This window comes from Lygodium microphyllum, chromosome 17, assembly GCF_053477565.2.
Source record: "Lygodium microphyllum isolate KBCC chromosome 17, Lygodium_microphyllum_v1.1.10, whole genome shotgun sequence".
Taxonomy (NCBI): Eukaryota; Viridiplantae; Streptophyta; class Polypodiopsida; order Schizaeales; family Lygodiaceae; genus Lygodium; species Lygodium microphyllum.
This window is the reverse complement of record NC_141151.1, coordinates 34,498,895-34,504,899: the sequence shown is the minus strand read 5'-3', so window position 1 is coordinate 34,504,899 and position 6,005 is coordinate 34,498,895.

Below are 6,005 nucleotides of genomic sequence, written 5' to 3'. Positions count from 1 at the left end.
AGAAAGTTATTGAGAATGCATCTGGTATGATGACACCTGGCAGAATGACTTCTGGCTAGGGGTCTGGTGATACTTTAGACAACGAACTTGGTATTCTGACTGTCTATACACCTAGCACAAGGCAGAGTATGTATGTTCCGCCTCATGAGAGAGGGGAATCGAGTAGTGCACCACAGCTTAGACGCTCGTAGAGGTCAGATATCCTGTTGACAGGTTGACATACAGTGGCTACTCTGCAAAGCATTATGTTTACATGACAAAAGTGATGGAGGTCAAAGAACCAGGTACATATGCTGAAGCAGTGAAATATGAGAATTGGTGTGTAGCCATGGATGAAGAAATGAATGCCTTGGCTGAAAATAAGACATGGGATTTAGTGCCACTGCCTGAAGGGAAAAAGACCATTGGCTACAAATGGGTCTACAAAATCAAATACAAGTCAGATGGCAGTGTGGAGAGATACAAAGCCAGGCTGGTTGCAAAGGGGTATGCCTAAGAATATGGACTTGATTATGAGGAAACATTCAGCCCTGTTGCCAAGATGGCAACCATTCGCACTGTGATTGCCTTGCTGCTGCTAAAGGCTGGAAATTGCAGCAGATGGATGTTAAGAATGCATTTCTTAACGGTGACCTAGTAGAGGATGTTTATATGGTTCAGTCGGAAGGGTATGTTCACCTTGATTTTTAGCATTATATATGCAGGCTAAAAAAGGCATTGTACGGGCTGAAGCAAGCTCCAAGAGCTTGGCATGCTAGGATTAGTAACTACTTGCAGAGATTGGGTTTTGCTATTGGCAGGGCTGATCACAGCCTATTTACAAAGAAGACTGATAGTGGTTTAGTAGTGTTGGTCATATATGTTGATGATTTGATAATCACTGATGATGATGACTTGGGTATACAGCATGTAATGAAGATGTTAAAATCTGAATTTGACATGAAAGACCTAGGAGAACTGAAGTATTTCTTGGGCATTGAGGTAGTTCCAGCTTACAATGGGTTATGGCTGATGCAGAAGCACTATGCCATAGAGATGCTTGAAGAAGTATGGCATGATTGAATGCAAACCGCTAGATATACCTCTTGATCAGAATGTCAAGCTAGACATGAACACTAGGGCTGAAGTAGAGGATGTGACTATGTACAGGCAGATGGTTGGCAGCTTGATTTACTTGACCATCACTAGGCTTGACTTGAGCTATGCTATAGGGCTCATGAGCCAGTTTATGCAGAAGCCTAGAAAGCCGCACTTGGATGCAATGAGATGCATTATGAGATATGTTAAGTCTGCTGTAGAGTATGGGCTGCTCTATGTCAGAGATAAGCCCTTGATATTGAGTGGATACACGGATGCAGATTGGGCAGGTTGCTCATATGATCGTAGATCTATGAGTGGATATGCATTTGGATTTGGTAGCGGCATGATTAGCTGGAGCAGCAAGAAGCAGCCTACGATTGCTTTGTCGAGTACTGAGGTAGAGTACAGGGGTACTGCATTGGCAACATGCGAGATTTCATGGCTGCTCAAGCTTATGGCTGATTTGGACATACAGGTAGATGCTCCAGTGAAGTTACTATGTGATAATATGAGTAGTGTACTCCTAGCTATGAATCCAGTGTATCATGTCAGGACGAAACACATAGAAGTACACTACCATTTCATCAGAGAGATGGTTCTTGCAGAACGAGTTGATCTTATGCATGTAAAGACAGATGAACAGGTTGTGGATATCTTTACCAAGTCCTTGGGTAAAGATAAGTTCTGTGGTTTTAGACAGCTACTTGGAGTACAAATGCTGTCTTGAGCTTAAGGGGGAGTGTTAGAATATTAAGCTCCTTCATGTGTGTTTGACCGACATGAGCTGGACACAGCTAGTCTGGCTAGATCAGCTAGGTACATTAAATAATTCGGTTCTACTTCTGGTGTGAATGGTCTTTATGACCTTAGGTTGTATATGCACTAAAGTGTGTGTTGAAGGTATAGTGAGATGGATGGAGAGAGGAAGCATGTAGCTTCACTCAATGTTGCTCTCTATCTGCATCCCTGAAAGCTAACAAAGATGCCTAAAATGCCTTCATTTTCAACTAACAATCCCAATAGCATCATGTTGGGGAATATGGGATTTTTCCATAAGTTTGGAATACATGGTCAAATCTTTGGATTTGTCATAACTTGAACACTATAACTCCAAATCGAGCACTCAATAGCTCAATAGATTCCATTTTTCAAGTTTTCCAATGATAGATCACATCCTATGGTTTTGAGAAACTTATGGGCATGTTATCCATGTGCCACCTTTTTAGTATTCAAAAAATGGAAATTGGGAGATTTCCAAACTCACTAATATTGTGTTCAATGCTCTCAGTTCCTTAGTAGCTCGTTTCATAGATATGTGTTCAGCCTTGCACATAGCTTCCATAGGCTTAAACCAACATGAACTGTTTGCTATAAACTAAGAATAACCAATAGTAAATACATACTTCATTTCATCAAGAGACGAGTACATCCTTTGAATAGCACTATTGTAGCCCTGCATTACAGCAGTGTTTAATGAAAATCCAGGTCTTTGAATTTCCTTGCATTTGGAACCAAAGGAGACTCTCGAAGCGTACCATGATTTCTAGGACGATTAACACAAATAGTAAGAAACTGGACTACTTTCCTCCCATCCTTGCTTCTAACTCTTGCATAAGCAAAACCATCATCAAGCACCTTTGTTTTCATACACACTCCTGTAATATAAAGCTATCCCAAAATCACTACATTTGAGGAGTTATCTTGCACAAAGAAGTGTTGCTCTTCTTTTACATCATCAATCCTCACTTTTACATTAGGACATGCAGTATAGAGCTCTCCTAAAAAATTATTTGCAGCCCTCATACGCCAACCATGATCAGTGTCTACAGAGGCCATGAACCATTTTCATACAATCCACGCTCAATGACATTTATCTCAGACCCATGGTCAAGTAAAGCAACACAAGGAGTTTCATGTTTCCCTATTTTCACTATTGTTTCAGTGGTAGCTCTAACCCAATGATTCTTGTGTAGTGACTTTGAGGAATAAAACCTAGAGTCTCTTCCCCATATTGTTGCATTTGTCTTACTCCATCATGCACATTGCTACAATACAATGCATTTTCAGCTACTTTCTTCTCTTTTCCACATGCTATCCACTAATTAGTAGCATCCTGCATAGATAATCTAGTACTTACTTCATGCTCATATTCAGCTCGAATACCCAACAAACCAGTTTTCTCTTCAAATTGCAGCAATGCACTAGTGGTGTCACCAAGAAACTGACGCTCCCTATTAATTATGTCAATAATCTCATAATGAAATTCTCGCTTGGCAATGCCAAGCACCTCTCCCAAGGTGAATTCCACTCGAGTATTTAAGATTCGTTCTTCAAGAACCTTCTTAAGATCTGTGGCTGTCTCAATGTTAGACTGCAACTTATATCTTGGCTGCTTGCCTTTCTTTTTGCCCTCTTGTTTGTTATCCTATTTTTGCTCCTGACTGACCTCTTTCATAGCATGATCGAGAGGTGGCTGATGTGCAACTTTAGGCTGATCCACACTTCTTCTTGTCATTCTTTTAGATTTCCATGCATTATCTTCATCTCTTTTTTGTTTTTCTTCCACAAGTACATTCTTGTTTTGTACCTTTGCTAAATATGCATACATTGACCATGCATCTACTAGTGATTCCCAACCAGTTATGCCACGAATGTCTTGCGCTGCATAAGACATTTCACTATCAATGACCTTTCTCTTTTTACCTGCATGTAAAGCATGTTTCCATATTTTAGCCTTTAGACCAATCATCACTTGGTCATGCATTCTATCCAACTATAGACCAAAAGCAGAAGCATGTACTGCCGCATAAGCATTTCGAACTGCCAAGTCTTCCAACAACTTCCACATACCTCCCTTTCCGAAATTCAAAGCAAGAGGCAATCTTGTTTCTTGTATATGGATCTTGCCATCTTTCTAAAAGATGAGCTGTCGTGCTAAGGACTCCTGATAGGAAACACAATCCTTTCTCTCATGCTGCAAACTGTCACACCACATACATCTTTTTCTAAGTTTAGGGGCTACTATCAGCCCCCTTTCCTCTTGTCCTTTTTCATCCAATTTTACAATCTTCAATTGAAAATCCTGCATCCCTTTGACCAATTCCTCGAGGGTTTCACCATATATATATTCTCTATATAACATGCATTCATGGCCTATTTATACAACCCTTTTCTATTCAATCTGTAAGTAACCCCTTTATATGGCACCCTTTTGTATATAAAAAATGTATAAAAATGGTGTTTTGAAAATCCCTTATTTTTAACTCATGTTATATATACATATATTCATGAGTGACCCCCCCCTCCCCTTGGCGCCCCCTCGAGACCAATTCATCCAAGACATCTTCCCTAACAGAGGGAGCAATAATAGGTATAGCCATAGGGTTAGCCACAGAAGGGGGTGGCTTACTGGATACTTCAATTGTTTTGCCCATAACAGTGGGCAAGCTAGAGACATGCACTCTTTCTCTTCTTCTATGCTTCTTCACAAGCGCACTTCCTTGACATGTCTCCACTCTGTTTTCAAACATGTCTCTGTAGTCTAATCCTCCAGCAAATCATCAAGCTTCTCTTGAAGCTCAGGATCAGCTGCTTGTAGAAACAATTCAATTTTCTGACTTGCAAGAGCTTGCTGTTCTGCAAGATCCAACTGCTCAAATTGACTTTCAATTTCTCTTAACAATTCTATAGCCACAAGAACCTTATTTGGTTGTAAAACCCACTCTTGAAAAGTCTTGTGTGTAATCAAATTGGTATCCTCAATGTAAAATTCTTCATTGAGTATCTTTTTGAAAGCTACCCAGTCAGCATCCTACAAGTATAATTCAGTAATCCATGCTTTTAGTTCATGTATAGTAATATGTACAAAATATCGGCTCCATGCAGGTTGAGCCACTCCAAAGAATTCCATCTTTTGAGCATAGGTATGTACATATGCAGATACATTCTTGCCATTGAATAACTTCACCTTATGCTCAATTTCTTACAAAGCATTCATCACAACACTTTCTGTTTGAGCAGAAGCTTGTATCACCTGTTGTTGTACCTGCATAAGCATATTCATATTTTGCACCAACTGTACATGTTGCAAAACATCACTAGAGATTGTGTTCAAAGATTCTCCCATCTTGTCTTTCATTCTTCTGACGACCTTTCACATTGGGTTCACCAATGTCGGAGGGGTTTTTGTCAAAAGGTCGAATCCACTAAGGATTAGAAGTAGAAGGAAGTAGAGATAGGAGATGGAATAGAAGAAAGAGAATAGACAAGAGGTAAGCATAATAATGACAAAGCACAATGAATTGAATCAATATGTATTGACAAAACCTGAAGTCCTTTGTCTGGCACTACTCAGAAGCACTCTCTAGGCATTAGATCTCCTAAAGCTCCTTCGTAGAGTGAAATGTGGATTGAAATAACAGCTCCTTCTCTACTGCTCGGAACCCAAATCTGATGGCTCTGTTGGCTTCGAAAGGGGGGTGAAACTCTAGGACACCTGGTCATGAATCTCCCAGATCACTCCTTCTTACAGTTCAAAGTGCAGTTTTCAGCCTGTTAATAGTGATCGCAACGTGCGTGAATTCACCCCTTTGTCTTTTTTAATGAAAAATTCAATAACTAGCTAAAAAAGTAACTTGCTTTTTGCATGCCATCCTAATCTAGAATATTTTCTAACTTTTTCACAATTTTTACAATAAATAATATAAAAAATATAAAAAATAACCTAAAATTATCCAAAATTCTAGTATTTTTAGATAATCCATGCCACTCACAGTAGTACTAATGACTTAGATCGCATTGACTCTCTTTATCAATAAGAAAGTCGAATGATGATGCATTCCATGCTTTTTCACACTGTGTCCACATAGCATCACGACAACGTGCGTGCGTGCATGCATGCGTGTGTGTGTGTGTGTGTGTGTGAT